This window comes from Scomber japonicus, chromosome 22 (assembly GCF_027409825.1).
Source record: "Scomber japonicus isolate fScoJap1 chromosome 22, fScoJap1.pri, whole genome shotgun sequence".
Lineage (NCBI taxonomy): Eukaryota > Metazoa > Chordata > Actinopteri > Scombriformes > Scombridae > Scomber > Scomber japonicus.
The window spans coordinates 17011764-17031930 of NC_070599.1; positions in this window are offsets into that span (position 1 = coordinate 17011764).

A 20167-nucleotide genomic window follows, 5' to 3' on the forward strand; every position below is an offset into this window, starting at 1 on the left:
TCAGGCTCCTATGGACGCAGTGTTACCTAGCCTCCGAAGTACAGAGCGGAGACTTGCCAAAGAACCAGAACGAGCCAAGGTATACTGCCAGGAGATCCAGAAGCTCGAAAAGATGGGCTATGTAGCAGTTGTGCCACCAGAGGCAGCTATGTCAACCCCCGAGTCTTGGTTCATCCCTCACCATATGGTGCGGCATAACAACAAGAACAGAATAGTCTTTAACTGTTCTTTCCAGTACGACGGGAAGTCCCTCAACAACCTTCTCCTGCCCGGACCTACTTTAGGCCCATCGTTGCTCGGAGTCCTCATTCGGTTCCGGCAGTATCCAGTGGCAGTGAGTGGAGACATAAAGGGTATGTTCCACCAGATACGCTTATTGCCAACTGACAAACCAGTCCTGCGTTTCATCTGGCGGGGGATGCAGAGGACGGAGGAGCCAAAGATCTATGAATGGCAAGTCCTACCGTTTGGCACTACTTGCAGTCCTAGTTGTGCCATCTACGCCCTGCAGCGGCACGTTCAGGAAACCAACAGCGACCTCGCGGACTGTGTTGAGCAGTCATTCTACGTGGATAACTGTCTCCACAGTACACATTCAAAAGAGGAAGCTAAGGACCTGGTAGACAGGCTGTGCCAGCTGCTCCACTCCGGCGGTTTTGAGATACGCCAGTGGGCTAGCAACGTTCCAGCTGTCATTGAGCATCTTCCACCTGATGTACGGTCTGAGAGCAGTGAGCTATGGCTCTCCCAATCCAGTACAGACCTACAGGAACCAACTCTTGGATTGCGATGGGACTGCCTCCGCGACTCACTGAAGTACAAACACAGACCAGCAGAGAGAACAGAACCCACGTTAAGGACCGTTTACAAGGTACTTGCATGTCAGTACGACCCGTTAGGGTACATTGTTCCATTTACAACAAGAGCCAAGATTCTTGTCCAGGACCTTTGGAAGGAAAGAATCGGTTGGGATGACCCAATTCAACCACAGAGCCTGCGAGACAGATGGTTAACATGGGAACAGGAAATTCCCGACCTGGCTCAGATGGAAATCCCAAGATGCTATGCACCAGCCTCCGCAGACTCTCCTACATCTATCCGAGATCTCCATATTTTCTGCGACGCTTCTGAGAGAGCATACGGGTCTGTTATCTATTTGCGAACGGAGGATGATCAAGGGGAAATTCATGTTGCTTTCATCCTAGCCAGATCCCGTGTGGCACCAAAGAAGCAACTATCCATCCCTCGGTTGGAGTTGAGTGCTGCGCTCACTGGTGCTCAACTAGCTCGTGTCATCCAAACTGAGCTCACCTTACCTATCAGGAAGGTCACACTCTGGTCGGACTCCACAACAGTCCTCCACTGGATCCAGTCAGAATCTTGTAGTTACAAGGTTTTTGTGGGCACTCGTGTGGCCGAGATCCAGAACCTTACAGATGTGAGCAACTGGAGGTACGTGGACAGTGCCAATAACCCCGCTGACGACATCACGCGTGGCAAGACCTTAAAGGAACTCTCCCGACCACACCGTTGGCACCAAGGTCCTGACTTCCTTCATTGTTCTGAGGATCATTGGCCTATCAGTCCATCTGTCTATCCAGGGCCAGAGGATAGTGAACTGAAGAAGTCCTCTTTCTGCGCACATGTGACTGTTGACCCCTCTCTTCAGCTTCCTGATGTCAGCTTGTTCTCTACATGGAAGGACCTCATGCAAGCAACAGTGCGATCCCTGCACGGGGCGGCTGATCCAGGCATCAGTTCATCTATTGAGGCAGCTGATTACATCAAAGCAGAGAATCTCCATCTAAAGCAAGCCCAGTCTATGTCATTCCCCGAGGAGGTTAAGGCTCTCATGTCAGACCGACCCCTACCATCCCATAGCCGGCTGGGCTCACTATCTCCTGAGTATGATAAGGAGACAGGACTCCTTAGAGTCGGTGGGAGACTCCGAAGAGCTGAACAGCTAGAGACAGATGCAATCCACCCGGTCTTACTAGACCCAAAGCATCCTCTGACTAAGCTCATCATCCAGGACTTCGACGAAACGCTCCTGCACCCTGGACCAGAGAGAGTCCTGGCTGAACTGCGTCGCCGATTTTGGATTCTGCGTGGTAGGGAAGCGGTCAAGAGGTACCAAAACCACTGTATGCATTGTCAGTCATGGCGAGCCAATCCTTCAGTCCCTAAGATGGCGGATTTGCCACCAGCTCGTCTACGGCTGTATAAGCCACCCTTTTATTCGACTGGTGTCGATTGCTTCGGACCATTCACGGTGAAGATTGGACGACGAACCGAGAAACGCTGGGGCATAGTCTTCAAGTGCATGACAACCAGATGCGTGCATTTGGACCTCCTTGACAGCCTCAATGTCTTGATGTCATTGCGTCGTTTCATAGCCAGAAGAGGCAAACCCTTTGAGCTCCTGTCCGACAATGGGACAAACTTTGTCGGTGGAGCTAGAGAGCTACGTGAAGCCTTTGAAGCGATGACTCCTTCTCTAAAGGAACAGCTGGCAGAACAGCAGATCACCTTCTGCTTCAATCCTCCCAGTGCTCCCCACTTTGGTGGAGCATGGGAGAGAGAGGTAAGGTCTGTAAAGACTGCCCTCAAGGTTGTACTTAAAGACCAGACTGTATCTGAAACGGTGCTCCAGACAGTGCTAGTGGAAGTGGAAGGCATCTTGAATGCTAAGCCTCTTGGTTATGTTTCATCAGACATAGCAGATCCGGATCCCATTACACCTAGCATTCTGCTGATGGGATGCTACGATGCCTCACTCCCTCAAGCAGTTTATGACCTAAGCAACACCCTTGGAAATCGCAGATGGAGACATAGTCAAGTCCTTGTTGACCACTTCTGGTCCAAGTTCATTAGTCACTACTTGCCTACTTTACAGAAGCGACAGAAGTGGCAGAAGGATGGGAAATGCCTCATGCCAAACCAAGTGGTGCTCATCGTGGATCCCCAACTCCCACGAGCTTCATGGCCCGTCGGTAAGGTGACGGATACTTATCCTGGAGCTGATGGGCGTATTCGGACTGCTGCTGTGAAGGTCAAGGATCGGACATACATTCGACCAGTAGCTCGCTTGGTCCAACTCCCCAAGCTTGAAGATGAGGAAACCGAGGACTTACTTACCTGAGTGACCTTTCTACCTTGGATTCAACTGTCAATGTTGACAGTCGGGGGCGGCTGTGTTCGAAAGCCCACATTGTTCAAGAGAGATTTAGTTGTTTATAGCGTGTTTGTATGGAGAACTTATTTGTCCCACGTTATCGAATGTGTCTCAGTTTTACTGACGTTCCTGAATGCACCACCTGTGTGCATGCTTCTGCTCCGTTAGTGTTTTCCTTTCTTCCATGCGGTCAAGAGCAGAGTTTTCCTTCACATCATTTTCCTGTTTTCCTGCTGTGTGTAAATGAGAAGTGGTGAGTGTGATTATTAGGTGATGTTTAATGATTATTACATTATTGTTTGTACAACTAATATTAAGCTAGTACAGTGTTAAGCTAGTTTACTGTTTATATGATAGTAAAATGATTGTTTATTTGTTTGTATTATTGTTGCAGACCACAGCTAAATAAATGAAGGATACATCTATCTGACCGCCTCTGTGTTCTCTTACCGGGACACATTATCCCTACCTTGCCGCTCTTATCCAACCAGTTTCCTGGAGAACCCATATCTCCTTTTTAGTGATAATAACAAAAATAATAATAATAAATAGCCTTAGTAAAAATAACAAACAACACGGCTTCTGTGCTCCCTGTGACAGCTGAAAGATCATTAGAATTTAAATAATTTGTATTAGTTTGAAAGCCATGTGTGTCATGATCAAAATGGAAACTATAAAGCTCAGTTTATATTGCATTCATTTTTCATTGTGTACATAATAGATATATTTCATAGTTTTTTAAGATGAGTTGCAAAGCTAAAGATTACTTTCAATTTTGTTGTATATATACACAATGACAATAAAGACTATTCTATTCTATTCTATTCTATTCTACATATATTTTGAATTAACCAAGTAGTGTTGTTTCTAAACTGAAAGTAATAATAATAATAATAATAATAACAATAATAAGTCTATCTGAATCTAAAATCTGAAAGCTTCTTAGGGTCATGGGGGTTTCAATCCCTGAATACCTTTTTGAAAGCCTATGAACCATCAACCATCATGACTTAATCCCTGTTCCAATTTGTGTACAAAGGTTTTACACTTTTTTTTCCTACCATGTGACCCCCGGGGGATTCCATAAAAATGTGTGTCCATGTACACAAAAGTTTGTGATTATTTAATGAGATTTCATGATACTGAGTCGAACACACAGGCAGGAAACAAGCAGAGATTGAGATGGGTAGGACAACAAAGGTCTCTTTTAGATAAGATTTTGTTTATGTTCTAATTATTCTCTTTCTACTTATATCTGCTACAAAGGAAATCAGCTATTTCAAACCTGTCATGGATCTCTGTTGTCATGAAGAGAACTTGTAGGACACTGTTGAGGTAACATGTGGCTCCCTGATTATGCAGGCCGTGAGGTCTCGGTGGTTGGAGAACTTAAGAAAAAGAAAATGGGAGAATTGCCTTTGTTGAAGTGGAAGAAAGTCATTTATTCAGTAATCCATTAAAAAAAATATGTTACTCTTAAAGTGATAGCACGTGCAACAGGTGACCATTACTTACTACAAACCCATTTCTTTATGTAAGACCTGTACAATTGCTGATAGAACAGATAAAATACCTGATAATTAAGAAAAACTAATTATTCTTAGAGTTGGAAACATATTGTGCATCATTGGATTCAATGACATAAGGGAGGTTAAACTTATAACTGATAGATGGTCCAAAGCCATTTAATCAATGGCGATGGTAAATGAGGTGATTGCTCATAATTAAATTGAATGACTGGTTAATGATTGGTAGCAAAACAAAGTGGTCTGCCATACCCTTTTCCAACTTATCTGCTTTTCCTTACCTGTGGTAGTTTCTGTCTCTGTCTTTATTTCCTCTGTCTGTTTACTGCAGTGGTTTGGTCCTTCCAGATTTGAGGTAACGTCATTCTTTTCTCTTTCCCTGTTTTCATCTATACACAAATTTACCTGTGCATCTTGGCCTCCACTGTTCGTTACTATATTCACATCAGTATTCTTTACCGAAATGCCTTCACCGTGTGGTTCTTTGACAGACTTTGTCTGCCTCTTTCTCTTCAACATTTTGCTAATCTGACTCTGTGAAAGAAAAGCAATAGATTACTTACTCCATTAAAAAAGTAATATAACATAAAATTGATTATTTGAGGGTGAGGGTACAGAATATCCTTTTTGGGGGGTTGAAATGTTGTGGAACACATTTCAATCTTTCAATCTTGTTATGAAGGGGTGTTGTCAATGGCTAGTCTGACCCCAGACTCATTGCACAGGAACTACTGCCTATACAGGTATTGGAGCAGAAACGTGATTGGTGAGTTAGATTTTTTCATGTCCACCAGCTGAATGGGTTTTATTATCCACTAATTTTAGGGTATGCAAGGTTGGGGGTTTTAAAAGGTAAGGCTCCAGATCACTCCACTTTTCTTTTTTTTTTTTAATTTCACATACCGGGAACAGGTGTTGGCAAAGGAGCAAGCAACATCAGTACACATTAACTCTAGTCAATCAGATCATTTGTGGGAAAAATTTTGTGTAGAATTTTGAAACATTATTTCTTTAGCTTTGCTTGTTATGCAATAATTATTAAGCAAAAGCCAAACTCTTTTCTAAATTAATGTTTTCAATATTTGATCTCCAGAAAAACTTGCCTCTGGCTACTGCTTTTCTTAAATACTTGGCGAATATGCTTGTTGTCGCACTTTTTTATCTGTCAGCTCGATACTATCCACCAATAGAGAAGGTTGTGATATTTTTTTGTCACCATAAACAGTGTTGCTTTTGGCTTGGATGATGTGATGGAATTCTTCATATTGTTGAAGAATAATTGTCTGCTCCTCCATGGTAAAGTAGTCTGCGCTGCAGGGTTTCTGCATGTTTGTGATTGGTCAGACGCTGCAAACACCTCCCCTTTATGTGAGCGCGCAGAGATCCAGACTGGAAAACCCTGGGTTCAATTACCTCCGAGGCCTGTACTACGAAGCTGGATTAACCTATCCAGGATCTCTCTCCGTTAGCTGGGTTGACTTATCCAGATATTTGCAGTCTAGGATAAGCTGGTTATCAACTCGGTAAATCAACCCAGGGTTTTCCAATCTGGATCTCTGCACGTTCACATAAAGGGGAGGTGTTTGCAGCGTCTGACCAATCACAAACATGGAGAAACCCTGCAGAGCAGACTACCATGGAGGAGCAGACAATTATTATTCATAAATATGAAGAATTCAATCACATCATCCAGGCCAAAAGCAACACTGTTGCTGCAGCAAAAGCCAGGAAGGAATGCTGGCAGAAAATTGCCGACTCTGTTAATGTGTAAATTCATGAGATCATACAATATTAATTTATCAGACATATAAACGGACAGCACTCTGATCACACAATGCCACTTTATTACGGCACAGACGTTTGGGGCAGATCGCTTCCTCAGTGCCCTTCCTCTCATAAGAGACATTAAGTTAGTTTAATATTCAACATTCAAAATACAAACCTATTATGCGCTTCAACCATTTGAGTGAATGATATCAAACCAACTGTATAACATACAGACTAATATCCCTCATGTGCCTCAAGGCTTATTTTACAAATATATATTTTCGTCAATTTTTTCCAATTACAATAAATAAATACAGTTATTATGCTCCCTGACACTTTGATCTCAGGATGTCAAACCTACAGAATAATATCCCCCACGTGCCTCAATGATTATTTTTTAAATATATATTTTGGCCAATTAAAAAATTGCATCTATCCCTAAAAGCTCATTCTCCTCTCGCGATCCGCACCAATGTTGACAGGATCTTTTAAGAATGGGCAGGTCATTTTCTAAGAGAGCTGATTGGTCAGGAGGTGGTGCTTTTGTACTCGTTGATCTCTTATCCAGAACATAACCTGCTCCGGAGCAGGTTAGCCGTTCAGCATAAGTTACCATGGTGATTTACCCCGGTAAGAAGTGAACCAGCTTCGTAGTACGGAAAACCCAGAGTTAACCCTGAAGTTACCTCGATAAGAGAAAATCCAGCTTCGTAGTACAGGCCTCTGGTGTTTTATTTTGTATTTTGTTCACGATTTCCTGTCTCTCTCCCTCTCGGCTCTGTGACCGAGCGGAGCCGCAACGGACAGAGAAGCAGCGGCTCAACACACACAACAACCCCGTATTACAAGAAAATGGGTACGGTAGAATACCGTGGAGTTTTTGTACCGCCATTTGTTTGTTTTTTTACATCACTAACAGGACTGAATTAATGTTATTAAAACACACACACACACACACACACACAAGGCACTTTTTAATACGAGGCAAAAAGGGCCCTATGTGTGCACGTGCCTGCGCCTGACCACACTTCATTTTGAGACCAACACGCCCACAGGCACACAGACCGGTGCAACTGTATTTGCTTTTTTTCCTGCATAATACAATGCTGGACTTTCTAACTAATAATATACATTGAGATAAAATGTAGGCAGTCCAAAGGTCTTATGGCATGCACGCTATAGTCCAAGAGGTGGCGCCATCTGTTTACTATACAGATGTTCCAGCTCTACCAAGCTGCAAAAAGCATTGACAGTCAATGAAAAAACTTAATATTTTCCAATAAGACGTGTAGGAGTCACACCAAAGTAAAAAGTGCCTGTATTTAATTTGTCACATCATTTGGATGCACGCTTTGAATTTGGGATTTGACTGTAGCCTAATTTTATTATTATGACTCCTTTTTATAGGCTATCTCATACTTGTTAAGAAATCATCTGGTAAAATTCATTAAGCTGTTCTGAAATCAAATTTCCTTCACGAAAACTCCCTGTTCAGAGTATTTTGTTCTCAGTTGGTTAATAGGGATCAGATAACATTATCAATTAGTTGTTTTCTGTTTTTAATCTTTTCAGACCCACTGCTCCCCGTGTCTGTAAACTCAGTGAACTAAACTAAAACCAAAATGATTGTTGTTTTCAGCGTTTGCAACCTGAACTTCACAGTATCAGTCGCCAAAGTATTTGACTGCACGCTTTTTTCAAATATCATTCATATTTCCAATGAATGATAGGCATACATTTTTTAAAAAACAACAACAAATTCAGTAAATGATTCGTCACTGTATATTTGTTTTGCATTGCATACAATGGCGCTTCCAATGATATTCACCTGTTTGTAAGACTGTTAATACTAGGCTAATTACAAAATTAAGTTAATAATTAAGTAATATTTAATTAAGTTAATAAATGTCTGCAATTTAAAACACATGTCTTATTGGAAGGACTTAAAAGATTTATAGAAAAAAGTACTGGTAATACTTACAGACAGCTGGCCATCACATAATGAAACTAGTACAGAGGAGGATGTGGCTTAAACCCAATTTCCACCAGAGGCCTGTACTACGAAGCTGGATTTTCTCTTATCGAGGTAACTTCAGGGTTAACTCTGGGTTTTCCGTACTACGAAGCTGGTTCACTTCTTACCGGGATAAATCACCATGGTAACTTATGCTGAACGGATAACCTGCTCCGGAGCAGGTTATGTTCTGAATAAGAGATCAATGAGTACAAAAGCACCACCTCCTGACCAATCAGTTCTCTTAGAAAATGACCTGCCCATTCTTAAAAGATCCTGGCTGTCAACATTGGTGCGGATCGCGAGAGGAGAATGAGCTTTTAGGGATAGATGCAATTTTTTAATTGGCCAAAATATATTTAAAAAATAATCATTGAGGCACGTGGGGGATATTATTCTGTAGGTTTGACATCCTGAGATCAAAGTGTCAGGGAGCATAATAACTGTATTTATTTATTGTAATTGTAAAAAATTGACGAAAATATATATTTGTAAAATAAGCCTTGAGGCACATGAGGGATATTATTCTGTATGTTATACAGTTGGTTTGAAATCATTCACTCAAATGGTTGAAGCGCATAATAGGTTTGTATTTTGAATGTTGAATATTAAACTAACTTAATGTCTCTTATGAGAGGAAGGGCACTGAGGAAGCGATCTGCCCCAAACGTCTGTGCCGTAATAAAGTGACATTGTGTGATCAGAGTGCTGTCCGTTTATATGTCTGATAAATTAATATTGTATGATCTCATGAATTTACACATTAACAGAGTCGGCAATTTTCTGCCAGCATTCCTTCCTGGCTTTTGCTGCAGCAACAGTGTTGCTTTTGGCCTGGATGATGTGATTGAATTCTTCATATTTATGAATAATAATTGTCTGCTCCTCCATGGTAAAGTAGGCTGCTCTGCAGGGTTTCTCCATGTTTGTGATTGGTCAGACGCTGCAAACACCTCCCCTTTATGTGAACGTGCAGAGATCCAGATTGGAAAACCCTGGGTTGATTTACCGAGTTGATAACCAGCTTATCCTAGACTGCAAATATCTGGATAAATCAACCCAGCTAACGGAGAGAGATCCTGGATAGGTTAATCCAGCGTCGTAGTACAGGCCTCGGGTCCGTCACCGGCGAGGAGTCAGACACACAATCGGCATAATAAAACTTCCGTCCACTTTCAAAATAAAACAACCCGTGCAGCCTCCCGCTCGTATTCCAGCAACAAACAGGAGACTAAGAAGCATAAAAGCAAGAACAAGTTTTAAGAACTGCTTGTACACCCAAGCTGTAGCCTACGACTTTTTAATAGCCAATAGTTTTATGTATGATTTTTTTTTTTTTTTTTTTTTTTTTTTTTTATCGCATCATGCACTTTATTCAGCTGCTCTATATGGGGTTTGTAAAGTGGCTCACGCTGAAAATAACAGCAACATTTTGTCACATTTAGCTTCAAACAATGTTTAAAAAACTGGTGTGAATAAACACACTCTGACCTCCTCAAGCTTTTATTTTGGTACTTCCTGTTACCGGCATTTGAATTTGCATATTAGCTAAATATTTAGTTTCACTCAAAACATTTAGATTTAGATTTAGATGTAGATTTAATATTTAAATGTAACATTTAGATTTAACATTTAGATTTAGATTTAGATTTAACATTTAAATTTAACATTTAACATTTGGATTTAAATATTTAAAATATCTCTAAGTTGACAAATATTGTTGTAAATGTGCAAAAAAGTGACTCTCAAAAAAAATTCACACCAGTTTTTTAAACATTGTTTGAAGCTAAATGTGACAAAATGTTGCTGTTATTTTCAGCGTGAGCCGCTTTACAAACAGCACCCCATACCTCAGCAGGTGCCTTAGTAGACTACTGTTTTTCTGTTTTATTTATTTTACTCTTACTTGTATTTTAATTATCTAATTTATGCACTTTTTTATCTTGGAATGCTGAGAGTGAATGTTTGTGTATTTGTGAGACCTACTGAAACAAATTCCACTCGACTATGTCGACATGAGAATAAAGTATTGAATCTTGAATCTTAAAAGTGGTGCAAAAAAAAGAAAAGAGCTGGATGCGCGTGACCTCCAAATTACCGGAACTGGATGTATTTTTTAAACCATCTCCAGATCCGGATGCTGCTAACATTAGTCATTTTAACGATATTGGTGACGTTATATGGCAATTGATCGGCTTACTGTCATATTTGGAGATGGCTTATCAGCTTGTGGTTGCAAATGGCTACTGTGCCAGGATTATGTGTCCATCACCTGTGTTTACTTTCTGATTATTGTTGTGCTGTGGTTAGGGAAGTATAGTTTTCTGTTCAGCTGAATAGGCTTTTTGTGTTTTGTTTTTGATCGTAGGCTATGTGTGATGTAGGGATGCAATACAGCATCGCTGTCCATGGTTCTAATCAAATGATTGCGTGTGCATCCTTTTTTGCTCTGTGCTCGGTTTTTGATCGTATGTGTTGTGTGATATAGGGATGTAACCCTAACCCTACCACTCAGCTCTCTTATAAGATAACTATTATAACTTGTAGGCAACAATGTAGACTGCCATTGTGAAAAAGTAATTGATAATGAAATACTAATGATCGCGCGTTGAAGTGGGCGTAACGGGGGACCCTTCCGGTCCCAGGGTGCCCCAGTGCCTGGCACCGTGCCGACATTGGCCTCTATAGGAGGTCTGAGGGAAGACCAGGTCCCATCCTGGGCTGGGGGTGAAGTCTCATAGTGAACAACATATTCATATATTACTATTGTATCATTATTATATATGCTAAATCATAGATTTTGCTTTGATTTCTATTTTATGTGCATTGTGTTATCACTGTATAGAATAGTATCTTCTTGTTTGAATCAAGGGTGTACTCATCTTTGCAGCCATATATTTAATCCAAGTTGCCTAATTTACTTATTTTACAGATATTGCTGGCATATCTTTATGTTTTTCTATTAAATATGTTTATTACATTCCAATTTTGTCAACTTCCTTTGAATTGTAAAGGTGATCATTTGTGGTACAATGATGTATCCTGGTGTAACACGCCTCCTAAGATAATGTTATCTGTACTTTGATAGAACTCTTCGTTCAAGGACATATATCTAGATCTAGATCTGCACATTGATGACTTGAGTCATTGCAAAAGTGTACTAAAATTTGATTTTCACTTTCAGTCTCTTGCACATTTACAGGAATTCACCTGACTTCTAATCTCCTTTGATTAATGTTTAATGGTGCTGAAGTTAGACTCTGTCTCTGCCACTTGGCTTCATGAACTTCACTGAAAACTCAGAAGCTACATGTTGCTTTATGTTGTAAGTAATCTTACGCCATTATTAACATTCACAGATAAAAGGCAGCCTAATCATTTATTTCAAGATTTTTAAAAATCATGTTTTTACAGTGAATATAATGCAGAATAGAAATAGTTCAAAGTCCAAATCTTATTAGTTTTACTGCCAATCTGTCCACATATTTACAGAAGAGACAGTACTAGGGTGCATAAGAAAAAGACACTTGGAACACTGGTGAAAGTCTTTTGAGCTTCATCTTACAAACTTATTTGAAGACTTAAATAGGAAAAATGCAGTTTACACATTAAACATCAGAAACCAGCTGGGCATCAAGAAATGTACAGTGCATTATTTAGACTTTACATGACCAAAGTTACTACAGCCTAAAATAATATCTAGTGATTTAGATATCTGCTTTTTGTGTGAACAACACATGAACAGTTATCAGTTGTTGGGTTTTTGTTTGTTTTTGCCAAAATGGTCAGTATGGTTATTTTGCCCTCTTGAAGATGAAACATACATCCAGGTCTTCCAGGACTTCTATTCCCTCTATCAAGATCTTTGCACTGGCTGGACCAGACATCGTGGCACCTCTGGATACAACAATCTTCATCACTTCATTGGCAATATGCAATTATATTTTTTTCTGAGCAACTTGGGCACTGACTGAACTGTAAACAACATATGCTATATTATCCATTTAGCATTGCAAACTGTTGCCTTTTAACACATCAGACAGTCAATGAGCATTTTTTGTATGAATTTGAAATCGTATTTCTGGCCACCTGTCAAATTTTCTCTGGTGACACTCAACAGCACAGCTCGAAACTAACCCAATATCACCTACTAGAAAAACTAGTATTTTCCTTTTTGAAATGAACTATGTAAAATATACTCAATTACCTCTAGCAGCATGTTTCTTATGCACTGAATCATTACTTTTGCAGCTCCTCCTCTTGAGAACACCAAGGACATTGTTTTTTGGGTGTACTGATCCAGTTTTGAGATGAATGTTGTCTCCAGGTTAGCATTGGTGATCCTTTTCAATTCTTCATTTGTTAATGTTAACAACTGACTGTAAACAACTAAAACTAACTTCATTAAGGAGCTCCACCATTTCTTGTTCCAATCTTCCTTATGTTTCTCCTTGTGTTAGGGGGTAAATAGTTCACCTCTGACTTAATATTCTTTGCGGGTGTTTTCTCATGTGCTTACTTCTTTTTTACTAAGTAGAAGAGATTCTAAGATATAAGGTTCCCATGGACCCCAGGACTATGTACATGGGGTTTGAGGACATTGTTCAAAATAAGGACACCTATCTTCTCAAGGTCTTGATACTGGCAATGCAAAAAGGCCATCACAAGAAGCTGGTTGAAAGTTGACCCTCCAAGCCCAGGACAGTGCTTGGACATTGTAGAGGAGATATACTCCATGGAAAGACAAACTCGCTATCTAAGAATGAAAGCAGGGACGCTGGATCAGCACTGGCAAAAATGGACTGAATACGAGGGAAGACATGGGTTGCGATCTCAGTGGACACAAGAAGAAAGGGACAAGAAGAGCATAGTACCACCCTTTTGATTTTATTTATTTAATTTTTTTCCCCTTCTTCTTTCTTTCTTTCTTTCTTTCTTTAAATGCATTTACCTAGATATTTATTTGTATACTATATATGGGTTTGTGACATTTCTCTTTATAGCATTCTGAGTTTGCTACGTCTGATATTTCCACTGTTGTGTAGCAGATCACATGTTTGTCAGCATAACTGGAAAAGAAACAAATAAAAATGCTCTGGCATTACAGGCCCAATAGTAATGTCGAAAGACAGGAAGACTTAGTCCACGCTCAGCTGTGGGCTTCTGTAAGTGTGCCTTGGAATTTCAGGGAGGCTTGTTAGCCCAAATAAAGGGCGTAACATTGGAATCAATCAACAAAGAGGACTTTAGAAAAATAGGGATGTTTTGAAAGAGATAAATAAATTTGGGGAGTACTACCATCTTGATAATATTAATACGCCCTATTTAAGAGAGAGAGAGAAGTTTCCATTTATCTATCATAGTGTTAAGATTTTCAATCAAATCAAAAAATAGTTTGAAAGTTTGAAAACAAGCTTTGGGTTTTGGGTAATTTTAAGTGGAAAGTTTAAAGGGTTGTTTAAAGGGATTACCAAGGAAATCAGTGCCGAGACCATCAGACAGAGGCATCAGCAAACTTCTTCTCCAGTTAATAGTAAACTCGGAAAGCTGTCTGAGGCTGGTTATTAGATCAAGAAAGGGAGGGAGGGATGTCCTTGCTTCTTTTACACTCTTAGAATTATATCATCCACGTACAGTGGCGAATGGTTGATGCGGGGTGCCCGGGGCGCGAATGTAAGCTCTTCAACATTTGACAAGCACATGACCTAAGTTTCTCTCTGATGGGCTTCCTTCAGTTTTCCCATGGGGCGCCACATCCTTTCACTTTAACTAGAAGAAAAAAAGTCGATAAAGCAGCTTGGACCAGAGCGACCCGGTTTACAGCTTCAGGAGCAGGTGATGGAGGACGAGCTGAGACCCTGGCTTCTCCCACTGATGTTATAAACAGAGTTGGCTACCTGGATGTGGTGTGAGTTATTCCTTTTATTGCTTTATCTGTTTGCTGTTTCAAAGTGTCAGCACCGAAATGTTTTACACACCGACAGAGGAAGAGGATAGGGCTCCCCAGAACTGGCTACAGATACCTGTGCAAAACCCCAGAATGGAGAGTAACAGGTCAGATCAAAGAACTGCTTGTGAGTTGCAAAACCACCCTGGCCAGAGTGAAATCCAGCAGAGTGAAAGGATCCATGCTGAACCTGAACTGCAAAGGGAAAATATCATAGGTGAGTGACAGGAAACACACAGTGACGATGGGGAACAGGGAACTCAGAGTGAGGATGAAAATGAATAAATCAAACATTTATTCATGACTGAATTTATGAATGTGGATTGGTGTAGAGACTAAATATGAACAGTATGTGAGGGTTAAAAGGAAGAGGAACCATACTAATGGACCAAAAAAATGGATATTGAAACAAAAAGATACAATGCACTAGAGATAGAGTTTGAATATGACTTTGTTTTCAACATCTTGCAATAAAAGGAAAATTGGGAAGAGAAGTACATGGTTTGCGTCTCCATTGCTCTGAACATCTCACCTGTGTTTTTCAGATTGTAGATCATAGAACAAAAATAATTTGTTAATGTGGTACGAGCCTTGGGACCCCTAACACTTGAAACAATGTAGAAAAAAATATTAACTGAAAATGTCAAAGTTTTTTTATGTTCCTCAGTAATGAACTAGTTTAACTTGGATAATCACTTCTGATTTTTTTGTTTCAGAGGTAAAATATGGACATTAGTTTTTTATATGGTTTGTTTGGAACATTTATTAACTGGTAACATTTCTTTCCTGTGCTCTGTGAATGTGTCATCATCATTTATATACAACTAGTAGTTAAATTACTAAAGCACAAAATAAAATTCTAGATATAACCTCTTAATGTTGCTCTCAGAGTGCACCAGAATGATGCATTTGCCTTAAAAATGTAAAGAATTTCAAAATGCACAAAAATCACTACAGGCTCAGACTGAGGTTGCACCACCACAGTCTCTCAAAGGTCTGTGGACACGTGACCACTAGATATGTAATATCAAATTAGAAGTGTGTTGTTTCACCTGTGTGATATAGGATTCTTGCAATTTACTTTTATTTTATTGGCAATATGTTATAAATCATGTTGTCGCGAGTGTGAGCCTCCCCAAGAAACCGTTATTAAACATTGACCCATATTCAATAAATAGAGGTGATGAGTGTGTGCGGGAATGGACTTTTTTCTTCTTTCGAACTGCATAGCACACCGCAATCAATTAATTTACCTGACAGAGTATGGTTTTGTTTGTTGCAGGCAGTACCAAAAACATGCCTCCTCAACATACTTCACATGACCCTTAAGCTAACATCAACACTAGACCTCCTGAATTGAAGGTACACTGCACTTACCTTTTATTGTCATTTTCATGTAAATATATTTTCTTACATTTGCAGGCTTTTTTATAGATCAGTTAATTAGTGATCCCTTAAAAATAAAATTCAGTAAAATGTAATTGACCTACTTTAGTGTGGGTATGTTGTGCTGCTCAAATTAAATAGGCATGTGATACATATTCAAATTTTTGAGTGCATTTTGTAAGTGCATATGGCAAGCTTTCCATATAGTTTTTTAACATAAAGCAAAGAGACCATCTGTAAAGGAATCATTTTTATTTGCTTGTACGATACATTTTCTTTTTTGTGAGATAACAACATTAATTTCCTGATTGGTGTAATCATGGCAGTGTTATTTTTCTTCTTGTCCAGATCAGAGGCCTCCGGGCAGTTCGATTGTTGTATGAATGGTGGACATGTGTTTGATCCCATAGGACATCACCAGGGAGGTTTCCTCCAGTTCCTCAGATGTAAATATTATCCGGATGTTCTCAACTAAGCAAAAGGAAAAAGTGGTATCAAAACAGAATAGTTGCACTTAAAACAGAAATGACATATTGTCTGGGGTGTGGGGCATGAAACACACTCCTGCACTGTTCAGTAAGCATATAACCTGTATTATGTTACATTCATAAAGGGTTACGGTTAGGGTATCATATCCCCATAACATTAAAACTATCAATCCTTTTCACAACTTCAACAACTGAATTCAACCTTCCTCTTTTTTTTTATTTACCATTTACATCTAATCCATACCAATATATGACACCTTGTACATGAATCACTTGGAAACAATACTATTGAAAGCTTCTTCTTTAAGAAAGAAATTTGTAATTATATTATGACCAAATGTTTGTTAATATCCCTACTAACATTCTTGGGGGCAGATGATGAGATGTGGTGAAACATTTGAATGAATGCAAAGAAAATTACATGGTTTAAAATAAATCCTGTGAGACCCATAATATAAGATCATTATTTTATTTTTTTTCTAAATTGAAAAACATTTAATAAGATAATTCAAAGACTACACGTAACCCAGCTAAGAGTTTCCCATTATGTTTGCAATGTAATATATATATATATATATATGTATGTATATGTATACACACACATACTTTGTATTCTGCACGTCTCACAATATTACAAAACTGACTGGATGAGGAAGACAATCATAGTCTTGGGGAGTTTGTAAGGGACTGTTCCCCACTTGGGTAAAGTTAAAAAGAGATTGGCAGATTCGAACTTCAGTGATCAATAGCTCATAAACGAAACATTATTAAAACATAAAAAAATGCCTCTTTCCTATCGTGGTAAGGTAGACTATTGACTACAAACTCATTTTCGCCAAAACGAGTCGTCCTCCAGGCTGCAGGAAATACATTGCTCTCTATGCGCTGCGGGCGGAGAGGCGAGCGCTCAGGGACCGTCTACAAAGTGCAGTACCAAAGATAAAAAATATTGAATGTCTCCACTTTTATTCACTGTAGTCTCACCAAATTCACTCCACATACCAAGGGTCACCTGATAATCACACTACAACAGTTATTTCATAAAAAATCTTTTTGCATAGTTTTGGGGAATTTTATTGTGAACAGTCGTCAATAGCGTTAATATTATACACTGTATACTCACCAAAATCATGCTACACAACAAGAGTCACCTGATAATCATACTACAACAGTCATTTCAGGAAAAACATTTTTTGCATATTTTTGGGGAATTTTATTTTGAAATATCGTCAATAGTGTTAATATTATACACTGTATACTCACTAAAATCATGCTACACAACAAGGGTCACCTGATAATCATACTACAACATTTATTTTGGGAAAATTAGTTTTGATATAATTTTGGGGATTTTTTATATTTAAAAATCTTCAATATCGTCAATATTATACACTGTAGTCTCTCCAAATCTACCAGGGTTCTCATCTTTGTAATAAAACAACATTACTCATTTGGCTATTATTTCTCAATGTTAAAGTGTAATGGGACCACATTTACATCAGATAAAACACCTGGAGACCCATGACTAAATGTAGACCAGATTGGTTTTGCTTTGAGTGCTCTTCACAAAGTTTGAAATTGGTGTAGGTTACTTTCATTATTTGACCTACAGACTCAAATACACAATCTACCTCATGTACAGTATTCAAAACTGCTTCTTCAAAGAATGATGAAAGTTTTCTTCTCCAATGGTTAGTGGTTCTCCAATGGTTCCAATGGTTAGTTAGTGTATTAATTTGGGGTTCAATTTGAATGGTTTATTGATGCATAATAATTCCAAAATAAAAACAATGTTTGTGGACTTACATTTTTTGTACTGACAAATAAGTGAAAATATGTGTATGACTTTTGACAGGTTTTTTGTAATTCTCATTGTTGTAATGGTTACAAGTTATTTCAGTATTAATAAAGTATCTTGTTATTTGTTAAACAGTGTGGACCTCTAATGTTCTCTATGGTCTATCTGTCTTGTACAAAAACATATCACCTACATAAAGAAAAAGCCATCAAAACTTGTTCACTTTTTTAATCTTCAAGAATACACACACACACATTCAGTCACTCAAAGCAGTGGCTTAAAACATCGTGAATTTAGTTTTGATACAGTACAATTAAAAAACATAACAAATTATGCAAAATAAACACTCCTTGAATAGTTATTACACAGATCTTATTCTTTATTACTTAATATATCTACAAACCCAATTTTTACCTTTAATGAAATAAAAACAAAAATGGCTACTGTAAGGGAACTAATATCTCAGATCTGTTCTCAAGAATCAAAAAATATAGTAACACAGGAAGATTGGAAATAGCATCCTTTCTGCAATTTGTTCCCCACTGCCTTGCTGGTATCCGTCTGTTTCATACTGTATGCTTTATTTCTGCTGGCCTATGCGATACTCTGACTTAACCATAAATATCAAACCAACTAAGTTAAATGTCAAATAAACACATGTTAAAATATATATTAATAATTTTTCCTCAAGCTATTTTTTTTATATTCAAAGTCAAATATTATCCACCAATAAGAAAATATAGTAGACCTAAGGAGAACACCAATGCCCATGTTGCAAATATTTAAATTCAAATATATACCCAGTTCTGAAAAAAAAGGTGTTTATCGTTTCAGACAATACTGTCAATACTGTAAAAGGAGCTCACATCTGAGTCAGAGTCCTTTGAAAAGCTTAATAAATGGGTAGATTGCCATCACCTATCAAATAATGAAAAACTATGTACAGATGTTTCAGTTGTGCAAATTTAGCAGCACAGCTTATGTGTTTGTATTGCATGGCCTCACTTCAAGATTATTTTGACTTTGGTCATCCTACACTGTATAATATTAACGCTATTGACGATTTTTCACAATTAAATTCCCCCCCAAAAAACAAAACACATTTTTCTGAAATAACTGCTGTAGTATGATGATTAGGTGACTCTTGTTGTGTATCATGATTTTGGTGAGTATACAGTGTGTAATATTAACGCTATTGACGATTTTTCACAATAAAATTCCCCAAAAATATGCAAAAACCCATTTTTCTGAAATGACTGTTGTAGTATGATTATCAGGTGACCCTTGTTGTGTATCATGATTTTGGTGTGTATACAGTGTATAATAACGCTTGTTGTGACCCTTGTTGTGTGGAGTGAATATAGTGAAGACTCCTGTGTATAATATTGATGCTATTGAAGGGAAATCAATGGAATGACAGCACATGACAGTGATGATATTGAAGTATTATACACAAGCACATTTTGCAACAATAACTGTTGTAGTGTGATTAGCAGGTGACCGTTGGTATGTGGAGTGAATTTGTCACCTTCCAGTTAAAACACTAACACTGTGCGCTGTTTGTCTCAGTATGGTACACATTAACAGTCCAGTTATTTATTATCTCCCCCTTTTTTATCTACAGTGAATAAAAGTGGAGACATTCAATATTTTTCGCTTTGGTACTGCACTTAGTAGCCTATTTCCTGGACGACTCGTTTTGGCGAAAATGAGTTTGTAGTCAATAGTCTACCTTACTACGATAGGAAAGAGGCATTTTTTTATGTTCGAACAATGTTTCGTTTATGAGCTATTGATCGCTGAAGTTCGAATCTGCCAATCTCTTTCTAACTTTACCCAAGTGTATCACTTTTAGTAGGCTACATACAAACCACTTATTGTAAATTCACCAGGTTGTCATTACTGCAGTTTTTTCTACTTCTTTTAAATTATTTGTTGTTTTTTTGTGTTTGTTCTTCTGTTGAGGTTTTCGGTATTTCCTGCCTTAATTATAGGTAGGTCTACTTGTATAATTTTGTTACTGTTGAAAATACTTATTTTTCCTCTAATTGGGGGGCTGTGCTTTT